Consider the following 27,916-nt stretch of genomic DNA (forward strand, 5'->3'; position numbering starts at 1 on the left):
GAATCATAGGAAATTGTACAGCTGATGAGCTGGCATAGAACGGTTCCCGTATTCTCCTGTGTTCTACTACAAGATAGCTGGGCTTCGCGGCAGTTATTCCAGCGCTGGTCCACCGTTAACCCATGCGCTGTCGCAAAAGCATTTTGGACCAAGATCGATTGCAAGAAATCTAGTGATCTCTTTGCCCTCAGTAAGGCTTACCTCTCTCAAGTTGTGGGGCTTTTAACAGGCCATTGCTTTATTGGCGTCCATGGTGAAAGATTGGGAATTTTACTAGACACCATCTGCAGAAGCTGTATGGAATTATGTTGAAGATGTTGGAAACAACTTAACACTTCCTTCTTGACTGCCCCGCGTTTGGGAGGTCATGACTTAAACACTTGGGAGCGCGTACCTGCAGACATCCCATCGAACTGGCGGGAGAAGAAATTAAACACCTGCGCAAATTTTTACTGGCTACTAAGAGTTTTGCTAATTTATATGTTCGAACACAGGAGTTCTTCTTTTTTATGGCTTCACAACTGACTACATATGGCATTCCGTGCGATCTACCTAGATCAACTAACTAAGCAAATCAACCTTAAATACTCTGTTAAATATTTTTTGAATGTTAAAATAACTAAAAAGTTTTAATTCTTATTATCCCATGTATCAGAACTTCAGTTCTTCCTTCAAGTTACTTTTTTCCTACAGGGTAGGGTTATCTCTCAACTCTGATGCGTACAACAAAATCTAAAATTACGACTGCGCACATTTCAGAATAGACATCAAAACTATATAAATACAAACATTGCAGTACGTATTTCCCATTGAACTCATTGTAGTGGCAATGTACCACGAAGGCGAGTCAATAAAATGAGCTGCCATGAAGCTATCATAGGAAAAGGAATAATATTAGCAATAAGCTACAAACACGAGATATAAAAATGTATATGTATACAATATATACATATATATTATATGTACATACCTATATATATATGTCTATATGTAATATTATATTATGTAATATTATACATATATATACCCCCATAAATATTCCTACATACTTATAAGTTAATATCAATATTCGGCATTAAAAACTGCAATCGTAAATATTACATCATTTCACAGTGTTTTGTAGCTTCTCTTTCGTATTCTTCTTATTACACGAAATCCTTTTTCAAGTTCTTTTTCTTTTTATTCGTCGATTTGTTCGCGAAGATGCTGCACTTTTCGCTGCGTCAGCGTTTGTTCGTGCGCAATGGCTTTCATTGATGGCAACCATGAGCTTTTTCTCCGAAAATTTAATGGCAATAGCAAGGCTGCTCTTAAGCAATAATGGCTAAAACAAAAACGAAATACATTAAATGTAAAAATATATATGTACACATTTATGTTAAGAAACGAAAAACTGCAAATATCGGCATTTTTACTCTAAGGTCTTTATCAATTGTGTTAAGGTCCAAGGCCTTCTTATATTTAAGCAATATTATTTGTTATGCCCTGAACAGGGTTTTTAGTTTGCTACAAAATTTGTAACACCCAGAAGGGAACGGTAGGGACTCTTATATAAGTATATATGTATATGCACAGTATTATTGAGTTTGACGTATTGAGAGCCACACCTAATTTATAAGAATGATGCCATTAAATCGTCTCTTTCACTGTTATGAAAAAAATAGTAGTATTCAAAATATCCGAGGCTCTTTTGTTAGTTTCATTGGGGTGCTTTTTGACGAGGCGGGTCCCAAACCCAGCGCAAAAAATTCTATAATTTTCTGATATGAGTGAACCCAATAAAAAGGAAGTTCTTTTATGCAGAGAGTCCTGGACTCATAACTATGTATATGAACGATTCTGTAGATTTTTCCTCAGAGCAGACTTAGACAATCCTACAGTTAAGTATATATTTTCAAATTTTTTGGTATATCACAGACCACTTTTTGGACCAAAGTAAAGAGGGAGAGTAAGAGGTGGAGCCTTTTGTCGAAAATTTTCCATCAGCTCTAGTTTAAGATCACCAGACCACTGTAGCGTCTTTCAAGCGGAGGTGACTGCCAGCAGGGCAGCTTTAAATGTACTGCTCCTTAGTGCAGTTTCCTTCAGAGAGGTGTGTATTCAATATAAAAGCGGAGTGACTATCTTGCCTCTGAACTCGCTGTGCATGACCACAATATCAAAACTTTTAAGCTTCTTTTAAAAGCATATTCGACTTGTTGGGAGTCCGGTTACAGCGAATCGCCAGTAACTGCAAAACCGATAAGCTTGCTACGGAGAGCATCTTTTCTACAATTTAATTCGATTGGAAGGGAGTCCGTTTTGCGATGTCCTCTTGCGTTGGATCTGTGTTCAGCAAGCGCCAGAACTGTAAGAGGTTCTCAGTAATACTGGCTCTTAGAAAAGTCAATCTCGCGATTGTAAGTGTTTTGTCGGGATATTGTCCAATAGATTCACAAGCGGTGCGGCTTGTTGGACGCTCATTCTGTCAAAGTTGTATGAGGGAAGGTAAATTGGAAGCATCTTCTCACCTTCTTCTCTATTGTCGTGGTTTTCTCGGACTGAGATTGAAATATCTCGGTAGACACACACTTTTGGTGAAATTAGTGAAGCGGTTGAGATTGATATTAATCGCATTATTAAGTTTGGTGTAAGCTCAAAACGCTTCTAGTGATCCCGTTTTAGTAGTTTGAATATCAACATACATACTCTTGCTTTGAATCAATGGATCACCAGCGAGAAACAACCAGAACTTTTGCAACTGCGAAATCCTTTTAAACCAGCCTGAGGTTCTTCGTACTAATGACTCTCAGTAAAGTAAATCTCGCCGCGATTGTAGGTGCTCTGTCTAGACACCGTCCAATAGGTTTACAAAAAATATTTTGTCGGACGCTCTTTGGTAAAGCTGTCTGGCGGAAGGCGAAGTGGAAACATCTTGTTACTTTCTTCTCTATTGTCCGACTTTTCTCGAACTGAGATTGAAATATCTCGATAGACATATCTTTAGCGAACCTAGCAAAGTAGTTGGGGTCGATATTAACCATCTTAATAAGTTCGGTGTAAGCTCAAAACGCTCCTAGTGATTCCGTTTTAGTAGTTTATGGACAACACAAAGATCGAATAGCTGTTCAAGTGAGATCCATCGATTTGGGATCAACCCTACGACCTAACTTAATCTAATCTTGAGCTTTTTTGAAATCTCAGACACTGACTTACCATTAGCCTCGTGCTAGCGTTAAAATCACGTGCAAATCGGCATGCCCTACACTTCCTTATTATTCTTCCAGGTGTAAGCGGTTATCGTGTGCTAATTTAAATGCGTTTCTTGTTGCATAATTTCGCTTTTATTTATTCATGAATAAAATTATTGTCTTTAAATACAAGTAAGTTTAAAGTTCGCTTTTTTTATTGTTGTTCTAGCGGTTCTCTAATGTCATGAACTTTTCGATTCTTTACGAGTTATATGTACATAAACAGATATGCGAGTATATATTGACCTGAATATGTATGTATATTCATAGCATGACTTATACATCTGACATATGTGTATACTTGTTTGTCGGTCTGACGCCATGTCTGTATGCGGTTTTCATCCAAAGAATAAAATGCTCTGAATGTTGCAGCAAAAGTGAGTTCAAATACCAAGTACAATGCTGAAATGCATTTATACAATGCTTTCATGCAATTTATTACAACTACATACATATGTATGTATGTGTGAGGTGGTATACATATATGTATATGTATGTATGCATAACGGTGCTCATGTGTTTGTGCGCTGGCGCAAAAGTAATTAAATTAAATATGTGTCTAAGTGAATATTGCAATATATGCTATACGTAGGCCTAAGTAAATGCGAACAAACTCATTGAGGTGTGTGTGCTTGGGCACTTTCCGCCTCATAAACCTACAATGCGAAATAAACAGTTAGAACAATATTTTAAAGAACGGCTAGTTTCGTGTTATTTACAATTCTTTTTAGAGAATGAATGAAGATACAAAACGGCGAGTCGCTCGTCAAAAACGAAACGTCAAACTCTCTTAGTATTTATATACAAACACATGTTCCTTCCCTCAAATTTATCACACGCATTCCAAATAAATTAACTCTATTTTTTTCTCAAACACCACTGAATACCTTTTATGAATTTCGTAGTTTTTTTGAAATGTCAGTTCGACCCAACTCTGTCTAAGCTCCCTTAAGTGGCATCTTACTTTGAAAAACTGTCTATAAGGTGGTGCTAAACATTAAAGATAATCGTTCCGCACAGTTAATCCAAAATGTTCATTGCATGCAGATTCTTCCTGACAGTACTTTTGGCCGTTTTCTTTCGACCTGAAAGTTACGAACTGATGGATCATTCAAATCTACTTTTCATTGGTAGTGTTTTTTAAGTGGAGGGTCCCAAGGCTAGCGCACAACCTGGGGAGGGATGTTTCGCCTTCTCACTTTAGCTCACCTAAAGGACGTTTTTTGGCTACTTAGAGAACGCTTGGTCTAAGAGCGGAAGTCGTGAGCTGCTTGAGCCATATGCAAAATAATCGGTGCTGGCCACCCCCAAGTGAATGGCGCTCAGAGAACTTTCCTCTTTTGCGTGAACTTCTACACTTGTCTCCATCCTCCTCATTAACATTAGACTTAATAAATATGATCTGTGTCTAACTGCTTGAGAGAATTATTTTTCAGCTCAATCTCAATATAATATTCTTCTACATCTTCATATATGTCGTCTGCGATTGCAACTGTGGTGATCTCATTTATGTTGAAATCAGAACTTAACCTTCAGAGAGGATCAAAAAAGTATACAAAGGTGCAGAGGAAAATGAAAGAGCATTGAAAAATATAGTAGGAATCATAACGTCAAGCTAATCTTGAAAACTAACCTGCAAATATACGGTAAAGCGGGTGCAACAAAATTCAGTGCTGATGATGAAACGGTTTACAAGACAACATATTTCCTCGGCTCCGAATTTAGGTGGCTTCGGCTCGAAATTAGGTGGCTAGAGTGGAAAAAGCGCAGAATATTTTATCAGAACCTTCGAATTGTTGAATTGTGGGACTTAGTTGGTATTCACTTGACAGCGATCTCCTCATTCTTTCTTGAACTATTTATCTACAGTGACTAAAATATCGTGAAAAAATCGGAGCCATAACAATGTATCCACTCGACTTTATTGGGAACTGACGCTTTATTCGTAACTTATGTTGTAGTTGTTGTAGCGGTTATCCAATCCCCGCTTGGGTGCTAAAGTTCAGGTTGGTTATCATCGAAGTCATCTAACGGTATGCTCAAGAAACGTGCTGCTTCCAAAGAAACGGACCATAGGAAGATAGGAAGAGGGGTGTTAGATGAGTGGGATTCATTGAGCATGTAAGAAGATGGTTAGAGTCTTGCGGGAACTCATTCCACACATTATATACATATAATTGGTATGTTGGTGTCATTTGAGGAGGATAAGTAGGAGTTTAACCTGATACAGTAACCACAATGTAGTTGCGCAAAGGTCACTCTAGATTCTTGGGACAACTCGAACTTTTCGTCTCCTATGGCTGGTGGCTCCGTTTCAAGCAGACGACTGCAGGGATGATGTCCCATTCGGAATTGCTTGGAGAGGAGTGTATTCTACTTCTTGTTCGGAAACATGCGGGCCTCACTAAGTAGATGTTCGACAGGAGACATCACGAGGCATTCTGTCATTGTAAGGAGTGCAGCATTATAACACGCTAGAAGCTTCTTCGCCTGTGCTTTACTACATCTAGGTGACCATATCGGCACCGTAGTTGGTGACTAGTCTTCGTCCAGTTAATGAATACAGTTGCGGTGGGTTTATTGGGGGATACTGTCAGGCTCCTTGCTGAGAGGAAGCAAAAAAGATGGGTGAGAATGTTCGACGAGATAGCTGTTTACTTTCGAACACATGCCATCGATTCCATTACCAGTATGAGTATGAGGTGATGGAAATTCTATTAGTTGGTTGAGGAAATTTTAAAATATAGAAGTTGAAACAGTAGTGGAGAGAGGAAAGCGAGAAAGATCGGCGAGATAGCTGTTTACTTTCGAACACATCCCAGCGATTATATTGCCAGATCACCCTGCAGAATCCCGGTTTAATTCCCCCTTTATGAGAATTTCGACCTCGAAACAGTACGGATGGCTGCCGATCGCTCAGATAGTTCATGGTCTACCTCTTCAGCCCTGGAGGGTCAGTATCGTCAGAATCGTAAAATCACCTGCGTATGAGGTGATGGAAATTCCCTATGGTGGTTGAGGTAGTTTCGAAAATTTGTTGTTAGGAGTTAAAGAGTAGTGGGTAATGGACTTCACTCTGCAAATCTCTGTTTAATACTTCTTAATGAAGAGTTTTCACCTCGAAACAATACGGCTGATGATGCTCAGCTAGTTCATAGTCTACCTCTTCAGCCCTGAAGGGTTCGATGAGCTGTAGTAGCGTTATGTGATTGACTGCGTCAAAAGTTTTTGATAAGTCCAAGGCTACTAGGCTTGTTCTCTCATAGGGTGATTTTTGACATTAATATTTAGGCGTTTATGATACAAATTGACTGGTCTAGAAACAGTACAGATGATTCCCAACTGCACAGATATGGTCTAACTCTTTATCACTGAAGGGAGCATAGATTGACTGTGTCAAAGCTTTTGGCAAGTCCAATGCTACTAGAATGCCGCTGAGTGCTGTTCTATATTTTCTTAATCATTGATTTTTTTAAAAGATATTGAATATTATTTTATAACTCGTTATTCAATAAAATTTCCTCATTTAATATAAAAATTTATATTTTTTCAATTTCACAGACTTATCCATCCGCTCTCGTACATGCATATGCAATTACTCGCGGCTGATCTTGTATGAACTGGAAACATAAAATAGAGCTCTGCTATATTACCACAATCTATTCATGCGTGTGCAACAGTGCGAATATTTATGTTGCGCTGCAAGAAAGAAACATGGAGAAATGAAACGCGAGAAAAGTGTAAAAGTTTGTTTGTAGCTGGACATGAGCTTGAACACGCAGCTGACTAAATACATACAAATGTAAGTAACTAGTGATTTTGTTGCATTACCACGCAATTACACCAAGAAATTATATAAATTTGTACGTAAGTATGTGTGTAAGCATTTGCAGTCATCGGCACATCACTCATGCGTCACGTTTTGGTGTCATTGCCAGTGTTAGCTAATATCGAATTTTCCAACCATGTTCTTCTTACAAACATTCTGCGCGATATGCGCTATGTATTGGAGGCCTCTCAACACATACCATCTACTTACATATGCAAAGCTATTTATACGAACAGCTGTGCAAATATTTTGATTTATTTGTTAGGTTAGGTTAGGCTAGGCTAGTTTTAGTTGCAGTGATTGTGCGCAGTGAAAATGCTTAGAGGGAAGGGCTAAAAGGAAACTAAAATACAGAATGGAAGATGGCAAAGGCCTATATGTATAGGTAATAGTTCTCTTTGAGGATTCACTGTTGCCATATGGAAATCCTACTCTTTGAGAGCTCACTGGTTCCATAAGAGATGTTTAGACCCATCTCTTTCAAAAGTAACCCAAATCAACACCAGAACCCTCTGGCCTTCATTATTTGAGCGGTACAACTTCTGTAATTGTAAAGTAAGGTCCTGTCTCGACGAACAAAGACCAAACTCTACAAGTCCCTCATTATTCCCGTCCTGCTATATGGTACGGAGGCATACACTATGACATAATCTGATGAGTCGGCCTTAGGAGTGTTTACGAAAAAGGTTTTACCGAAGATTTATGCTCGTTTGTGCATTGGCAACGGCTAGTATCGCGGTCGAAAGAATGATGAACTGTACGAGATATACGGCGACATAAGTAGTCAAGAAACAGCGGCTGCGCTGGCTAGGTCATCTTGTCCGAATGGAAGAGAACACTCCAGCTTTGAAGGTTTTCCATTCAGTACCAGCCGGTGGAAGCAGAGGAAGACCTTCATTCCATTGGAGCGATCGGGTGGAGAAGAACCTAGCTGCACTGGTTTCTTGAATTGAAGCGAAATAGCGAAATGATGAAACAACTGGCGCGCTGTTGTGAACTCGGCTATAACCATGTAAGCGCTGTCTACTCCAGTAAAGAGCAAAAAAAAAAAGAAGAATTTTTTGGCACTCTTGAGCTCTGCCAAAGATCTCGGTGATAACCCACATATGTATATAAAAAACTAAAAACTTAAATGGAGAGAACACATTGTATGCCGGACTAATGACAAAAACTCGTTGAACATCTTCTAGATATCCAGTCATATAGGAATTGAAGGAAATGAAAAGGCAGATGAGTAGGCTCGCCCGTTCTAAGCTAGGAAGGTAGTTTCCTGAAGATGCTTTAGATTATTCAGTTCCGTCAAGGTTAGCTAGAATCAGTGAACTATAGAGGTACATCTCAAGCCTTGGAATACTAGAAGGGGAAGACCAAAAAATTCTAGTTTTAGGTGAAAAAACTTGGCATCATTGTGGGGGTTATTACAAGACAATTTATTCTAATATCACATCTTTAGAAATTTGGTTAAGTAGAATCGGCTGTATCTGAGGCGTCATTCATTTGGGAGTGCCCCAAATATGGTTCAAGCAGCTTACGATTTAAGGTCTTAGATCAAGTATCCTCAGGGTAGCCAAAAAACATGCGTTTGAAGGCGAGTTAAAGTGAGAAGGCTAGAAGGGGTTTGGGACCCGCCGCGTAAAAGACACCCCAATGAAAGGATGAAAACAGCCTCGAATGAGAGACCCTCCTTTCGATGACGATCACCGCAAATGCTTTAAGGATTACAATTTAAGGGCATGCGCGCGTCCGGTCCTTTAATTGGGAAGATGCCGTTGCCCAGCTGGGTAAATGACATCATCGCCGTCCAAGAAGTGTGATGAACGGGACAAGGACTGTGGCGATTAGCTTCTTGTGGAATTTACTACAGTGGCCATATAAAGCAGCGCAAATTCCGTCTCCTTGTCTGAAATCTCGCTTGGTATCGAACGGCTCGGAGAGGTACTTTCCATTTTCGTGATAAAAACATGGACTGGTTGGTTGGAAATCAACGTTTTCTCGAGAACACTTTAGGTGTTTCTAATGAAGAACGAAAACTTTTATGTATCTACATGATATGCACATTCATTTGGAACTTCTTCGTTCCTAAAAGATCAGTATGACTCAGTCAAGAACTTTCTGTACACTAAGTTTGAGATTTTTTCATTTTCTAAGCAGACGCCAGCATCGAAAACTTAAGACATTAATGTAATGTATATTAATAATCAGGTGATTAGCTGAGTCGACTTAGTCTTGTCCTCATGCCTGTCCGCCTGTATATACCCGAACTAGTCCCTCAGTTTTTGAGATATCGATTTATACAATACACATTCTTTTCTCTCCGAGAAGCTGCTTAGTCGGCGGAATCGACCAATTGACCAATCGGAATGAAGTCCTTGTATGGGAAACTTTTTTATTTGACGAGATTTCTGCACGAAAACTATTATGGGTTTTTTTCCGAAGCAACGGTGCAATCTCCGAAGAAATCGTTCAGATCGGACCACTTTACCATATAGCTGCCATACAAATTGAACGATCCAAATACAGTCTTTGTATGGGAAACTTTTTTGTTTGACGAGATTTCTGCACGAAAATTATTATTATGGGGTTTTTTTCCGAAGCAACGGTGCAATCTCCGAAGAAATCGTTCAGATCGGACCACTTTACCATATAGCTGCCATACAAATTGAACGATCGGAATCAAGTTTTTGTATATAACCTTTTGTATTTGTGAGGGGTATTATAGCTTGGTTACCACCTTCTGGATAAATTTTCAATTTTCTATAATTGCTAATCCATATTTTTAATTCTGAACAACCTAGATCAACAACAATGCCGTTGGTTCACAGCAACGAACCTATTAGTACCAGCTCGTAACCGAACTGACTAGCGAATCTGCAAAGATCACTGCATTAAAATACATAAATATGCATGTAGATAGCTGCAACGACTCTTTAATTAACGCTTTCTTAATTCTGCTCTCAATTAAAATGAACTCTATATAATATAGCGCTCACAACACTCAGCCCGTTTGTATGTGCATTGAGCTGTGATTTTGCCTCTGTTTATTGCCGCTTCAAACATCACCAGATTACAGTTTCAACTTGGCGTTTATCATCAGCTTACTTTATGCTGTTTTCATACTTTCTTTTTACAGTGTTTATGCCTTTAGCACAGACGGAGCATAAGTGCGCTCTTCAACGCCAGCCACAGCTCCACGCAACTCCATTTCCAAAGCACCAAAACAACGACAGCGAGTGCTGCTGTTGCTGCTAGTACGCCAACTTGAACTCCAGTTACGCCGGCATTGCCATTTCATTTCAAGTTTTTGGAAATTTTTATCATTTTCACAACTCCTGCAGCTTCGCTGCTTTCTTCAGCTCTTTTCTTGGCGATTTTCGTCACGCGAGCAGGTGTTCAACTCTTTTTTTCGAGTAGCTTACATGATCGTAACAGCGCGGCGCGGCGGCGGGCGCTGACACAAAGTAGACAACTGTTCGGGCTACTGCTCACAGCGTTCGTGCGCGCGCGCCCGCTCTCGTTTGTGCTGGCGTGTGTTTGGCCTTTGTGGCTATCGGTCTGCTCCCTGGCGTTCGCCTCGTCGATCTGTTGGGCGGTCGCCGCCCGACTTGACGCTCAAATGCGCGCGCTCCGAGTTCAGCCCGTGCGCTGTCTGTCTGTCTGCCTTCGCTCAACTATTTATGATTTGTTTGCATCATGTGCTCTTTGCTGTGTCCGTCCACTCTGCCAAAGTCGTTTAGCTTACTGGCGTCCACTCTTCTTCGCTGGCGCGCCATCTCACATCTTTCATACCTTGACATAAAAGTCTTTCACTTCTTCGTCAGCGCTTTAGTTCAATTTCGAACGGCTTCATGTCTAGAGCCGCAGTAGCGTCAATTGTGCCAACCGTATCATCCGGCAGTGTGGGCTATAGCGCGTAAGAATCGGCGTACGCAGGAAAAGACACCAAGACACACCAAGTTCAACGCAGTGCATGTACGCAAAAAGCAAAAAAGAGAAGAAAAAAAGTAGCATACGAAACGAAAAGTTCGCTAAGTGTTTATTTAGTTGCGAAAAGCCCGAACTGGGTCCAGTGCAAAGCCTGATCTTTATGTATCACCATCACATATACATATGTGCTTGTGTTCGCTATGCTTGACATTCAACGGTAAGCAGCCTAATCGAACGCTTCACAGACAACACGACAAAGCGACACTTTTGCATTTTTCAATTCACCAGCAATCCAAAAAAAAAACAAAAAACACCAGAAAGTCCAACAACAACAGCAACAATTTTCACATTGCGTCGATCAACGTTTATTTCTACCTTCCTGCTCTCTTTTTTTCAACTCGGCTGTTGCCAACAAAATTTTACTGCTGCTTATGTTGTTGTTGTTTTCGATAATGTTGTGCGTTGGCTGATCGCGTATCGGTCGTGTGTGTTGTGTGCGTGCGTGCGTGCGTGTGCGCGTGTGCGTTGTGCGCTTTGCGCGAGAAAGTGAAATTAACGGAGAAATTTTAAGTGACCAACAAAAAGAATTGTGTCTTCTTCAATATTCGTTAAAGAATCTGAAGTAAGGCGTGTACGAGCACAGCAACGGCATAAGCGTGTGGACTTTCGCAGCGTCGAGCAAGTAAATTGAAAACGCGTTTTCTTTCAATTTTTTTAATAAAAAAAAAGATCAAAAAAGCGTACGTTTCAAGCTAACTAAATATAAACATATATGGATGTATATATACATAGTATATATATACGTTAATCTCCATATTTATATAGTTTTGTTGAAATTGTGAAACAAATAGTTATTGTTGTTTACTGTTTTTCTCAATCGAAGATCTGCAGCTGCACAAGGCCACTGACCCAATTTCCAAAATTACCGGATTATCAAAGAATCGTGTTGACTATCGTGCATGTGTGTGTGTGTGTTCAAACGAAATTGACCCAAAGAAAAGTGGAAATAAAGAAAGATTTTGTGAAGCAAAGTTAAAAGGCATTGGTAATAAATACCCCACAGCGGCCGCTCTGTAGAAAGTGAGTTTGTAAGTTAATGTATAGAACTTTTATTCTGCTATGAGCTCAGTTTACTTGTATGTATAATTAAGAAGAGAAAGATTTTGGTGTTTTCATTTAGAATATAGGAATATCTTTGTGCATTATTATTTCATTTAAATGTATTTTCATTTTAATATATTTTCGGTAAATTTCCAAGTTATTTTCCTATTATTTCTGACCTAACGTTTAGTTGCACTTTAAATGAGCGTTTTTTTTTCAATAAAGTCTAAATCGGTTCGTTTAAAATTTATTTTTTTATATGACTAATATATTTATAAACGTTTTTCGATAAATTATAAAGATATTTTCGTAGTATTATCGATAAATATAATCAGTGGGTTTCAATTTAATGATATTTTTCAATAAAAGCGGTCTATTAAAAAAAAGTTTTTTAATGAACTAAAATTTTGAATAAAATGTATCGATAAATTATATCGATGTTTTCAAAAAAATATAGATAAATTTGTGAATTTTATGCTATTTTTTATTGAATTTTTTCGATAAATTATATCGTTAATTTCTAATTATTATCGATTAAAATAATAAATTCCTTTTAATTTCATGATTTATAAAAGCGATTTTGTCTATTTAAATATATTTTTTTAATGAACTTAAATTTTGGTCAAAATTTTTCGATAAATTATATCGATATTTTCAAAATAATATCGAAAAAAATTGTGAATTTTATGACATTTTTTATGTAACTTGTGGCTTTATCAGAATTTTTTAAAACTTGTATTTATGTATGTATATCAAAAATTTTCGATAAATTATAACGCTGTTTTCTAATTATTATCGATAAAAATAATAAACTTCTTTTAATTTCATGATTTATCAAAGCGATTTTTTCAATAAAAGAGCCCATTTAAATATATTTTTTTAATGAACTAAAATTTTGATCAAAATTTATCGATAAATTATATCAATATTTTCAAAATAATATCGAAAAATTTTGTGAATTTCATAAACCTTTTTATTGAACGTGTGTTGTTGTGGCTTTATCTGCTAACTTTATCGATACTTTTTTAATACTTTTCGATAAAATTTTTTGTGTTGCCGTAAATATTTTTCTAGAAACTGGATACCAAAATTTGAATATAACATAAGTTTTTATAAAGTTTTTGTGATAAATACAATAAATGCAACGGTATTTTCAAAATATTATCGATAAAAACACGCAATTCCTTTTAAATTTCATGATTTTGTGGCATGTTTTAGCTGAATTTATTATATAACGAAAATATTTATCAAAATTTATCGATACATTTATTAAAATATCGATAAAAATAATCGATATACATACATGTTTTCGATTTACATATTAATGTTTGTTAAAAATTTATATTTTCGATTTTGATCAAATTTTTAAAATAAAAATTTTCGTTAAAGTTTATTCAATAATCGATAAAAATAATCGATCAATTTGTTTTCGATTTTCATCAGATTTTTGTTTTAAATTTTCGGTTTCCTTTATTTAATATCGATAAAAAATAATCGATAAATACATATTTTTTCGATTTTCATATATTTATATCATAATTGTTTTTTAACTTTATCGATATTTTCATATTTTTGTATCATAAATTTTTTTCAAAATATTATCGATAAACACCAGCGTTTCATTTTAAATTTCGTGAATTTGCGGAAGGTTTCAATGCATTTTTATTAATAAAACTAATATTTTATTAACATTTTTCGATCAAATATTCGATATACATACGTATTTTCGGTTTTCATCTAATTCTTTATATCAAGATTTTCGTCAAACATTCTCAATATGTCCTATCTAATGTTTCCTTTTTCGAATAGACATTTGATATATGTTTGAGTATTAATCAAAAATGCATTTTCTGTTAAACTTTGTTTTTCAAATAAAACTTTAAACTTGATCGATTATCGATATTTCATATTTTTTGTGATGATTTTTGATAAAAAATAATCAACATGTTTAAACTCCAACAAAAACATCACAAGAAATCTATCTGGTGTCTCGTGTAAGCCTCATCCATAGGTTTAAAGAAGTCTTTGACCCGGAAGAACTATTATTTACATACATATGTATGAACTAACATTTAGGGCGTGCAATATTTTTTAAGTAAAGGAAATCAGATACGCGTAAAAAGTTAATGTATCACGCATTCCTTACTTCTGATTAACAAAACGTAGTGATTTCCAACGTGTTAATGAATCATAAGTGGTAGATGGCAGTATATGTATGTATGGATTTCACAGGGGTTAGCGAAATCTTTCAAGGTTATAACAGTACATTAAACATAGCATAAAATCATGTATGAAAACTTGAGCGCAATATACATACGTATGTATGTGTGTAGATATGTATGAATGAATGAAATGAATTATATATTTATTTACATATGTATATGGTTGCAGGTAATAATACGCACATACATATGTATATGTATACCTGCATATATACATACGAGTATGTACATATATAGTACTAAATGACTTGATGTATCAACAATTTCACTAAACTTCCATTGAAATTTCAATGAAACTTTCCCGCGCGCAGTCTGCGAGTCACTTGTAGTGGTGACGCCGTAAATCAAACAACAACAACAACAACAATCCATTACAAATAATTTGCGACTAAGTAAATAGTGCAGTTAGCACATATTTGTTGTATTTGTTATTGAAATTTACACATCGAACGGAACGGAACTCGTACAACTCAAATGTATCCCTATGCAAAAAAGAAAAAAAATAATAAAAATCCAAAAAACTAGAAAAACCGCGACAGAAACGTTACACACAGCTTCAAGTACATACATATATACTTATGCTACGTGCGTATGTCTGCGTTTGTGTATGTGCGCGCGTTTGCAATTGTGCGTATGTGTGGGGCTGACGATTGCGCATGCGCTTGAGATGATGTTATAAAAAGATCTGCCAAAGTGACTGCCGCGTGAGGCGGTTTTTGCGCTTTTTGTAAACAAAGGAGCGCTGGCACGCTGTCGACATACCGACATACTTACCGATTTACCTACAGACCAGTATCGGTGCTTATGTAATCATGGGATAGCGTAATGATTTAACTGTTAAAAGTTTTACGCTGGAAGCAGGGTGGCAGATTACACAATTAATGATTAAATTAGCTGAGTTTTCGATACTTTTTTGGTGAAGTATTCACAAACAGTTATACCTTATATACTTGTAAATACAATACTTGTGCAACAAAGCATTGTACTCGTATATATGAATATATGTATGTATTGTGTGCTCTTTTTTAGCGTTAAACCTAAAAATATAAAAATTTCTGTTTTTAATATTTTTTTGTATAAAAAATTTTAAAATTTTTAATATTGAAAAAAAAAACTGCTATACAAACCGAAGACCATTTAAGATAATTTAATATTTTTTATAAAAAAAATTATATATTAAACGTTATTATTTACATACATTTACTAAAAAAAAATAATATTAAGTTTTCATTCAAAGTTATTTGTTTTATAATTTCTTAAAAATACATTAGAAATATTAATAGAAAAAGAAAAGTATATAAAAAATATTTTTTTGTTTTCGTAAATTTTAATATATTTAGAACCAGTTTAATTATAAAAATCTATAACTAAATTTCCTAAATACGCAATGAGGATGAATTGTGGTAGTAAAATAAAGTAAAAATATGCAAAAATAATTTCAAATTCTTTTCATATTTTTTGTTTTATTAAGCTTTGGTTTTAAAAGTAAAATATACTCTATTAAAATGAAAAATTAAACAGAGTGAAATAAAATTCACTAAAAATTACTGTTTTCAGCAATTCTGTATTTTTTCTAAGTTAAAGAAAATAATTACAAAAATTTCTTTAAATAGTATTTTCTGTCCACTTTTCTTATTTGAACGTTAACAACAAAAAAATTAAATAAATCATGATAATATTATAACCAAATGCGGCTATGTTAAAGAAATTAAAAAAATTAAATAATAATATTCAGATTTAAAATATACATATATAAAAATTAGTAAAAAAAACTTTTTAATTTTGTTTAGCATTTTAAATATTTTTAATTTCTTTTCCTGTTAAAAAATAATAATTTTATAAAAAAATAGCTTTTTAAGATTGAAGTAGTCACAAATTAAGGTCATGTTACAAAATTGAACAAAAAAAAAAAATAAATAAATAAATAAAAATAATAAAAAATTATATAAATAATAAACCAAAAGAAAAAAAATTGTTAGAGAGTACAGAATAAATTCATTGAAAATAACAATTTTAAAAACGCTTTTCCTTTTCCTTTTCATAAATACAAATAAATAATTTTATGAAAAAAAAAATTTTTAAATTGCAGTAGTGACAAAATAAAATTATGTTACAAAAAATAAATAAATAAAAATAATAAAATATTAATAAAATAAAATAAAATATTTTTATATATTTTTTTTTACAATTTCTATGAGAAATAAAAATAAATTCGAAAAAAGTTAAAAGAAAATCACAAGAAACTTTTTTTAATTTTATAAAAAAAATGATATTGCAGATTGAAGAAGTGACAAAATAAGGTTCTTCTTCTTCTTCTTCGCTTACGCGATTATAGCCGAGTTAACAATAGCGTGCCAGTCGTTAAGGTTACAAAATTAAAAAAAAAAATAAATAAAAAAATATAAAACTAAACTTTTTTGAATTACAATATAATAAATATTTTAAAAACCGCAGTTTTATAAATTTTAAGTAACAATAAATTCGAAAAAATATTTTAAAAAATCCCTAGAAATTTTTAATGATACAATAAAACGTTGCCAAACAAAGGCAAATATTTAAATATATTTCGTATTCAGTATTTAAGAGGGCATAAAAGTAAAACACACGAAATAAATAAAAAGCAAAGATAAATTATAAAAAAAAAACTAAAATAGCGTTTAACAAGTAATAAGTAAAGGCATTATTTAATTTAAAAGATAACAGAGCTAAACTTAAATTTTTAAACGTTAAATATATACATATATGAAAACAAACAAAGAAATCTAAAAATTAAAACAAAATTAAATTTGTGAATACATATAATAAACTTTAAAATAAAAATTAATAAACTTTGCATTAAAAAAGTTGAATAAAAAATTTTTTGAATGAAATTTAATTTATTATTTTTAATACATTTTTTTATTACCAAAAAATTTTTTTTTAACGGCAAATAAGCCGTTAAATATATGAAAAAATAATAATAAAAAAGTTAAGCAATTAAATTTAACTTATTACTTAAAAAAATTTGTTTATTTTAACCAACAAATAAGAAATTAAAAACTTTGAAGAAGCTATTTTTAATATAAAAAAATTGAAAAAACATATTAATGTAAATAAATTCAATTTTAAATATTTAATTATAAAAATTTAAGTAAAAAAGAATTTTGTAATTAAATAAATTTTCAATTTTAATTAAATATTTTTAAAGATATAAAGCAACTAAACTTAATTCTTAGTTATTAAATATATGAAAACTAACAAGAGAATCTTAAATTTAAAAGAAAAATAAAAAAAATTAAATATTTTTTTATATTATTTTTACAGTAAAAATGTATTATAATTAGTTTTAGTTAATATTTTTTAAATTTTTCTAATGAAATGAACTTTCAAAATTTTTAAAATTTTTTTAGTCCAAAAAAATATAATTTTTTTATCGACAAATAAGCAGTTTAATACATGAAAAAAATAAAGTAAGAAAAAAGAAGTTGAGCAATTGACATAACTATCACTTACTTTTTAAATACTTAATAAAATTTGTTGTTTTTTTTATCAACAAATAAGAAAAAAACTTTGAAGAAGCTATTTTTGAAGTAAAAAAAAAATTGGAAGAACAAATTGTTGTTTTCATTATAATTCAATATTAAAATAAAAAAAAAAAAAAAAATAAAAAATAAGTAATAAAATAAATTTGAAATTTTTAATTAAATATTTTATATTTTATTTGTTTAATAATTATTGCCAACTGATTTCAATTAATTTTTATACAAAATGCATAAAAAAAATATTTACTTCGGAAAATATGATTTAAATTTCGATTCAAAAATCAACAGTCACCTTTAAAGCTTTAGATAGTACATACATACATACATACATGTATCCATATGCATATGTGCACATTTTTATGTATACATTTAATATAACTCGTTTGTGTGCGCAAATGATGGCCCACGTCCGCTGCTGACGAAATGATTTATCTGCGCTTACGCCAAGCGCCACCATGACTGAGGCGCATCCATTAAAAAAAAGGCAACAAAAACAAAAACAGCAAGTGCAGCAATCATTCATCATTCATCAAAAATCGCCAGCAAGTGAGCCAAAAACCGTTGCACCGCAGCAACCGGTCAAGTTAAACGAGCGCGAGAGCCAATCAATCGACACGTTTATCAGCTCAGGTCCACACGGGCAGCAGCCAAACGGGCAATGCTGTGCGCAGACATAAGTGGACAAACAAGCAGACATACATACATACACACAATATATTAATATTTAAAAAATATCTCAATGGAAAAACCTTTTTTTGGGGACAAGTGCATGAAGCGATGTGCACTAATTTGTGTAGCTTGTGTATACATACATACATACATATGTACGTGTTTGGTATACAGCTATGTTATATCTATAAGACATATGTACATGCATGTATACTTACATGTTCGCCTGTATGTGCGTGTGACCCACTTCCACCTGTTGTATCTAGCGGCTGGTAGACTTTAGTACTACTTGTTGCCGTTGTTGTTGCGCCATAGCGGCCTTTGTTAATGGCCCAAAACGTTAAAACGTAAATGTGTCGCCCTCAACGTCGACGTCGGCGCATCAACATTTAAGCCGACTTGAAAGCAACGTTCGCGCATGCGTGCAGCACACTCATACATACAGCCGGTTCCTTATAGCGTCGCGAACGCGCTCGTTAAATCGTGCAGTTATGCGAGTGCGTGCGCGCCTCAAAGTGTGTCTACAGTTATATGCATATGTAGGTGTGTGTGTGTGTTATGTTCTTTGACGCTATCGCTTACTTTCTTCGCTTGTGCTTCCGCTTACAGCACCGCGCGCTGCGCCCGTCGTTGCCAGCTTGTTTGCTCTCTTTCGTCATACGTTCTGATGGCAACAGTGGCCGCGCTCGTTGTAACCAGTTCTGCAATCTAGTCGACCAAACTCAGCCGAACATTCATTCAATTCGACTTACTGACTTATATCAACGCACATACATATGTATGTGTGTATGTATGTGCCTGGACGCGTAAGCGGTAAAATTTTTAATTGCTATGTTGTTGTTGTTGAATCTTTAATTTTTTTTGTGAAAGAAAAACGAAAAATGATTTGACCTACTTCCGCATTACGGTTTATTTAGCCTAAAAACATAACCAGTTAACTAGTCGGTCGGCGACCAGGTTTCTGGTTCGAGTTCGAAGGCGGTTTTATATGTTTTCGAAATTAATGGGAAAGCAAGCGCTTTGGCGTTAGGCTATAAAAATTCTTTAAGCTTCCAATTCTAATTCCATGTAAATGGAATGCCAATTTTTTTATGAGTCATAATCCATTAAGGAATTTCCAATTAAAGCCTGGCTTTTAACTAAAAGTGAGCTTTTAGTTTATGGCTCTTTAAAGCAAAAATTAACCAAGACTATCGCAAATCTGAATAATTTTGACCAATAATGTATGACTGTCAATGGTCTTCAGCAAACATCTTTCGCATGAAATAATTTCGAGATATTTGCTCTCCAAAAGTTCTCTAAAAGAGATTACTTTATTTTGAACGAATTATTCATCTAGTTGAAATGTTCAGATCTTAAGGGAAGTGTTCTCTCAATAAATCCATTGTTTGACGCGAGGTTTGGGAAGTGGTACCTTCTTGTTGAAACAAAAATTTCGGCGATAACACGAGCTTCAGTTTTAGGCATCAAATAGTCGGCCATAATGGCGCGAACACGGTCGCCATTGACCGTAACGTTCCCACAGGCATCATGTTTGGAGAAATGTGGAGCGATGATTCCACCGGCCCGCAAACCAAACCAAACCGTTGTTTTTCTGTATAAACTGGCAGCTCTTGAATCTCTTCAGATTGCTCTTCATCCTAAATGCGGCAGGTTTGCTTGTTTATATATCCATTGAGCCAGAAATAGACCTCAGCGCTGAACAAAATTTGGCTCTATTTCGAGGAAAAAGTCGGATCTTTTTGGAACTTTTCAAGAACCCAAACAGCAAAGCGATGTCGCTTGGTTAAGTCGAGCGGCTTCAGTTCTTTCTCAAGCTGCTATTAGTACCTCAATAGTCTTGTTGAGTGTAAAATTATACTAATAAAGAGGAAATTAAGCAATCCACAATGGCATAATGATATCAAAGATGTCAAGAGATAATCTGTAGATTACCAAGAAATTTGGGTCTAACTGCATGATCCAATTACATCAGCCTATCTGAGTCTCAAGTAAATTAATTTAATTACAAACTTTCTACCTCGAAGCATAAGCTATTTTGAGCAATGTGCAGAGATATTCCGTGGAACTCATCAATGTGACAATTCGACAATTTTGGATTCCAGTCCAGTAAGATCAGCAATTGTAAGCTTCCTAACTGGTAATCAGCCGGACGTTCACATGAAATGTATTTTTCTTCCGATATCTCAAACGAGAAAGCATCTCTTTGAAGTAATATATAGAGCTTTCGGCTTGGTTTATGAGTGGTTTTAGGGATCTAAACCTCTCAAGATCGGGAAACTTGTTTTTATACGCTTTGTATATTAAGTTTGCCACGAAGTTTGTGACACCCAGCAGAAAACGTCGGAGACACTATAAAATATATCATTTCCTTTTGGAGATTCCAAGTGAAGTCAGGTTCTTCCCCACCCGGTCTTCCCAACGGAATGGAGGTCTTCCTCTTTCTCTGCTTCCCCCGGCGGTTATTGCGTCGAATACTTTCAGAGCTGAAGTGTTTTCATCCATTCCAGACCCTATAAAATATATACATATGAATGATCAGCATGATAAGCTGAGTATTTAGCCATATACGTCTGTCCATTTGTCTGTATATATGCGAACTAGTCGCACCGTTTTTCGAGATATCGATAAAATTTTGCTCACGACCTCCGTGTGGAAAGCTTTTTCACATAACGAAATTTTTTTTCACGAAACTTGCTCTCTGTGGAAATGGTTCAGATCGAATCACTATAGCATATGGCTGCCATACAAACTGACCAAACAAAATGAAGTCCTTGTATGGAAAACTTTTTCATTTGACGAGATATCTTCAAGAGATTTGGCACAGATTGTTTTCCAAGTCAACGGTGTAATCCGAAGAATGGCTTAGATCGGATCACTATAGCACATAGCTGCCATACGAGTAAAATAGACCGAACGAAATCCAGCTCTGGTAAGGAATCTTTTGCTAAGAGTTTTCTCTTGTTTGTTGTTGTAGTTGATATTTTTGTAATTTCTAAGTTTCATCTTGGTTACTCAAGTTTCATTTTCGTTACTCAAGTTTCATCTTAGTTACATTCCTTAACTTTAAAGATGTCCAAAATCAAAGCTGCCTTTTTTTCATGACTACCAGCCGTCTTGTCCCACTAAAATATCGTTCGGTAACTATATCGACAGCAGTCTTCGTTCGATAATAATTTTGTGTTTCAGACATCTTTATGTGCGCGTTGAACCACATACACACGTACATAAATAAGGCATACACAAATACACAGCTTGAACACAGAAAAAAATATTGATTACGAATGACTTTCTCACTTTTGTCTTTTGTTGCCGCATCGTTTGTTTTGCCACATTATCGTCACAATGTTAAATATGTATTTAACCCATTTAACGAACGATTATTTTGACTCGGTCATAATTCCCACAAACATGCATACACAAGTTTGCACCGGGTCATGGCCACACAGAGCGGTCACGCTTTAAGCTGCCAATACCTCAATACCGTATGTGTGCATTTTCTCTTTCACTACCTATCAGCTGCTCTGCTTTCTGGCACTTGCTTCATTTTTAATGTGCTTTTTTACAGCGTTTATTTTTTTTCTTTTATTTTCAATTTGCTTCAACTCAAGCAACTGCGCTAAAAGCGAGTTGCGATGGATTTTCCTAACCAGTGGCGCGACTTTGAAGAAAATCAAGTTGAATTCATTTATATTTTTGCACAAACTCTGTAAAGCTGCAATTTATGCAAGTCGAGCTGACAATGTACTTGATTTTCGGGGAATTTTTGTTTACTTTCGAGCTGAATGGGTTAGGTTAGTTTAAGGTTTTTAAAAAAATTGCAGTTTTCTTGTGGCCTTTAGTACACTTTAGTGCTTAGTTTCACAGTAAGATAGTTTTCATGCCATGAACTGGGGCTTTTAAGTTTGTAACATCCAAAAGGAAATGTCAGAGATCGTATAAAATATAAGCATATATAAAATATCTGCCAACGACGTAGTGAGTCGATTTAGCCTTGTCCATTTAGCATAACAAACAAACTGATCGATCAAATTTAAATACTTGCCGGGAACACTCTTTTATTTGACAAGATAACTTCACGAAATTTGACACCGATTATTGTTTAATATAATAATAAACTAGTTTATTATCCGAGTATATTGATCAGAGTGAATCGTTCTTGACAATTTTGCGAAAATAGTGACGGTTTTTCGTTTTTTTAAATACGAATTTCCATAGAGACTGTGGTCTCTAGCGCCTTCTTAAAAATGTCTCCAAAGACTGGTCTAACAGGTTAATTGAAAAGTCCGCGGCCAGACTCATAGATCTATACGATTTTTATTTAGCCCTGACTTTCTAAAGGTGCGTGAATAAATTTGGAATCTGTCGGAATATTCTTCTTCTATATTGGCATAGATACTGCTTACGCGGTTATAGCCGAATTGTAGATTCCAAGTGTAGCCAGGTCTTCTCCACCTCTTCCTCTGATTCCCCGTTGGGTACTGCGTTGAATACTTTCAGAGCTGAAGTGTTTTCGTCTATACGTACGACATGACCTAGCCAGCATAGCCGCTGTCTCTTAATTCGCTACTCATCAACAGACCATCGTTCTACCGACTGCGGTATTCGCCGAGGCCAATGCACAAAAAGCCGTAAATTTTCCGCAGAAACTTTCTCTCGAAAACTCGTATCGCCCGACTCATCGGATGTTGCCATCGTGCAGGCCTCTGCACCATATAGCAGGACGGGAATGATGAGTGACTTGTAGAGTTTGGCCTTTGTTCGTCTAAAGAGGACTTTGCTTCTCGATGGTGTTTTCAGTCCGCAGTAGCACCTGTTGGCACTAGCTAACACTAGCTATTCTGCGGCTCGGGCCTGAGGCTGACGTTGTTATTAATGTTGGTTCTAAGATAGACGAAATTATTTACGACTTCGAAGTAATGACTGTCAACACTGACGTGGGAGCCAAGTCGCGAGTGCGACGACTGTTTGCTTGATGACAGGAGGTATTTCGTATTGCCATCGTTCTTCTCATTCGAAGCTGTTTTCTTCTTTTCATTGGTGGTGTTTTTTACGTGGAGGGTTCCAAACCCAGCGCACAACCCTGGGAGGGATGTTTCACCTTCTCACTTTAGCTCGCCTTCAAACGGATGTTTTTTGGCTACCTGGAGGATACTTGGTCTAAGACCGGCAGTCGTGAGCTGCTTGAACCATATGTAAAATAATTGTTTCTGGCCACTTCCAAGTGAAGGGTGCTCAGATAACTCTCCTCACTTATGTAAACTTCTACATATGGTCTTCGAATTACTTCCGCATCCAGCTTATTTTCCAGATCTGTCCCAAGCGACTATTTCCTGTTCTCAGAACTCAAATGACTGCTCTTTGGAAAGAAATTTCCTCGAATGAGGAAGTCAACGGCTTAACCGAGGTCTATTTTGAAGCTAAAGACTAATCGTACTACAAAAATAATATCGAAAAGTTGGAGGGTTGCCATAATCAGTGTATCACTCTTGAAGGGAACAATCAAGAACTTCAAGTAATTCATTCCAACCTCCTAACAGCTCAGACAGAACTAACTGCAGCTTCTGAAATCAAAACTCGAGGCAGCTTTTTGACAAAAAAATGCGTTTAAAAATGTTAAATTGTCAAAGTTTGAACATATTTTAGTCCCCTAGAAATGTGGTGTATGTTTTGAGGCCCTATGTTCCACCTAGGAACTACGGGAAAATATATATAGAAACCCCTAAGATTACGCTATATAACTATATGCACGTATATACAAATTTATACTTCTTTCACTGTAATATATCTGTGTATGTTCCAACGTCTGTATGTTTGCATGTACTTATGCATTGTAAGGCAGTTAATCGCGCTTTCAAAGTGTCATAGTTCGCATTTGTCAAGCATTGAGTGGCACTCTATTTGTTCGCCGACATGGAACTACATACATACCGGCATGCCTTTGTACAATTATTTGTGGTTGTGTATGTACATGCCTTGCTTTAATGCCGACGTCCAAGCGCGCATAATAAAAATAGTAATAATACTAATCATTATCATCATCACTGACACATCACATAATGCATGAAAGAAAGCTAGGCAAGTGCTGGTCAGCGCAGGCACACAAACACACACGCATACATACATACAAGTACATACAGTGTCAAATAAAAAATACAAAATGTTTATCAAACATATCACGTTCAAGTAACACTTTTTTGGTCATTGACACGTCCATGTACACACACATACTGACCGGCACACACACATATACATATACATCTTAAATACATGCATATAATTATATTTTTATTTGCGTGCACATATTTAATATAAATATCTATGTAGTATATTGCAATTTATCCACATTGTCGAAATCAGTCGACCGTCCGATATATCCATAGTCGCACACGATTGCTTAAGCAGTGCCTTCGTAAGTGCGTCGCAACCGAGTTAAGCAGCCCACACGGCACATCATATCGCTACTTATGTCGCGCTATCGTAATGATAGTCTCATATACTATATGTAAATAGTTATAAATATATTTATATGTTCGTAAATTTAAACGATTAGTCTATTTTTTACTCTTCTCTTAAAGTAGTGTTTAGGGGAAGAAAGGATGGGTGGCGAAGAAGTGTTAACTGGGCATTGCCTTTAAGGTAGCACGAATCAGATAAATCATTCCATAATTGTTAATATTTGGTTCTTGACTTCAAAGCAGAATGGATCTGATAAATCATATGAGTACAGTTTTGAATGGAGTGATAATATAGCTTTAAGGCATCTCACTAATTAAAATCGAAAAAACTTGAGAGATAAGATAAACCTCAGAGCTATATTGTGTAGCTTAAATATTATCAAAATTTTAATATATAGTAACGGGTTTTTCAAAAAGAGCGCTAGAAAAGTTCGGATATCAATGAAATTCTTTATTCCTGAGAAAGTACATTCTATGCCTTTATGTATGGAACTCGATTTCTTTTGTATGCCCGTGGTGACCGGCACGCTTGCAGAAGTCCAGACACTAAAACCAATTTTCGACGGTTTTCAAGTATAAATCGGCCATTACTGCTGCAATTACGCCTTCGATATTCGCACGAATAGCTGGCCTGTTGGCATAGACCATAGACTTTTCGTAGCCCCACAAGAAATAGTCTAACGGCGTCAATTCGCACGACCGAGGCCTCCCATAGACTGGGCCAAACTTGGTTTTCAATAAATCGATTGTGACATTCGATGTGTGGCTTGTGGCGCCGTCCTGTTGGAATCACATATTGTCCAAGTCCCTATCATTCAATTCTTGCCAAAAATATTCGGTTGTCATTGAGCGGTAGCGATTCCCATTCACAGTAACGTGCCGGTCTTGATCATCACAAAAGATGTTCGGCCCAATGACGCCGCCCGACCATAAACCGCACCGGGATGCAAAGCTGTCTCCTGTGGATTGCTGCCTGACTTCTTATGCATATTTTAATTATGGACGAAGTCATTCAGCCCGAAATGAGCCTCATCACTGAAGACGATTTTTAGATGAAAATACGGATAATTTTCAAGTTGTTGCTCAGCCCAATTCACGAACATACAACGGTTCTGGTGGTCAAGCGACTTCAGTTCTTGCGTCAATTTGATCTTGTAAGAATGTAGGCAAAGATATTTTCGCCACAACGACGTCACAGAGATTCCTTGAGAACAACGTGTGAGAAACTGATTTGGATCTTTCTCAATTGATGCGCTACCGGCAGCAATATTCTCGACGCTACGGGCACTTCTTTGTCTCACTGGCAGGGGAATATTTTTTACTATGCCTGTGGATACAAATTTTTCCACTAGACGCTCAATTGTTGATCTGACATGATGATGATGACGACCATAAATGGGACGTAGCGCTCTTAAAGTTGAGGCCACTGCCTCCGAATTTCGGTAGTAAATTTTAATAATTTCGACTCGTTGTTGGATCGTATATCTTTTCGTGATGAAATGGCAAACCTCACTGAAGAGAACTCTTAAAAGAGCAGAAAAAAATATGACGACGTTTGCTGTTCCAACTACACTTTTAATCAAGAAAGCCATTCCAACCTCCTAACAGCTCAGACAGAACTACCCAAAGCTTCTGTAATCAAAACTCGACTCTGCTTCGGAGTGTGCATTGCGGATCGTCCGAGTCGCCTGAGACGAAACTGTTCTTTTCTGCCACAACTTACAAACTATTATACTTTCTGCGCGTTTATTAATAAATTTTCTATTTTTATATGGTTTATTATTTTCGTTTACTATTGTAGCAATGCGTTTATCATGACTTTATTGTTGTGTCTTCGTTGCAATTACTGCACTGGCTGGGAATTTAGTATTCTGTGAGCGACTCATATATAATATATAGTATAACGGCATACTCGTATTCACACCTACGCAGCTACACACACACATACACTCACATATAACTGTAAATAAGCATGCAGACGGCTGTTGGATTTCGAAAAGTGAAATTTTCTTACGACTTTTATTGTTATATACTTACGCACACAGCCACTTAGACAGGCTTTAAAAGTTGGACTTTGCACGCTCGACAAAAGCAGTTTACTTTGTGTATATTTTTTTTTATATTTTTAATCACCGTTTTTGTTGAAGACCTGCCTAACTGTTGTGCTTGTCATAATTTCTGCATTTGAACGAGTTTGACGATCTTTCAAGTTTAATACGAATTTGGTTAAAGGAAAATTTGCAAAATAGTGTTACCTATTTATAGTTGATGGCTGAGTGTCAAAATGTCAAGAAAACAAGAAAAAAATAGTAACTTTTGTTGTATCGAAGCTATAATACCCTTCACAAATAAAGACTAACATGATCTTGGTCGTTCAGTTTGTATGGCAGCTATATGTTATAGTGGTCCGATCACAACATTTTCGACAAATGAGCAGCTTCTTGAGGAGAAACGGACGTAAGCAAAATTTCATGCCGATATCTCAAAGACTGATGGAATTCATAGGTATTCAGACTGTCCGTTTGTATTGTATTGTTACTCAGTATAATAATTTTTTTTTATTAAAAATTTTAAATATGTGGCAACCCTATTTTTAACCATCTTATAAAAATATTTCCGACTCTAAGCTTTTTTAAGTTTGCAGTGGTACTTGGTTTAATAGTTGTTTTTTTTTTTAATTTTAAACATCTGGCAACCATACAATTTTGATTTGTTTTAAACAATTTAAATATTGAAGTTAAATTCGATGCAGCTTTCATTTTTTTTAATGTAACGCCCATCATAAATTAAATTTTTTTATTATTTTACATATACAATTTTTAACCAGGTGGCAACTATGTTATAAAATATTTGCGTTTCTAAGCTTTTAAACTTCTGCAGTTTGTATTGCTACTTAGTCTTTTAGTTTTTTGTATTAAAAATTATAAATATGTGGCAACTCTATTTTAACCAGGTGTCAATC

General features: G+C 35.4%; 1 protein-coding gene across 4 annotated transcripts in view; it reads left to right on the top strand.

The window, feature by feature from the left end:
• LOC126755981 (putative fatty acyl-CoA reductase CG5065) overlaps positions 1 to 27,916 on the top strand; it is a 105,305-nt gene that overhangs the window by 36,068 nt on the left and 41,321 nt on the right. For 3 of the 4 annotated variants that reach the window (XM_050468735.1, XM_050468736.1, XM_050468738.1), the window contains exon 3: positions 6,792 to 7,032. The exons of the other annotated variant lie outside the window; for it this stretch is intronic. The gene's annotated coding sequence lies outside the window, so the exon portion shown is untranslated. The remainder of the gene's footprint in view (positions 1 to 6,791; positions 7,033 to 27,916) is intronic. 4 annotated transcript variants of the gene reach the window in all.

This window comes from Bactrocera neohumeralis, chromosome 4 (genome assembly GCF_024586455.1).
Source record: "Bactrocera neohumeralis isolate Rockhampton chromosome 4, APGP_CSIRO_Bneo_wtdbg2-racon-allhic-juicebox.fasta_v2, whole genome shotgun sequence".
NCBI classification, from domain to species: Eukaryota; Metazoa; Arthropoda; class Insecta; order Diptera; family Tephritidae; genus Bactrocera; species Bactrocera neohumeralis.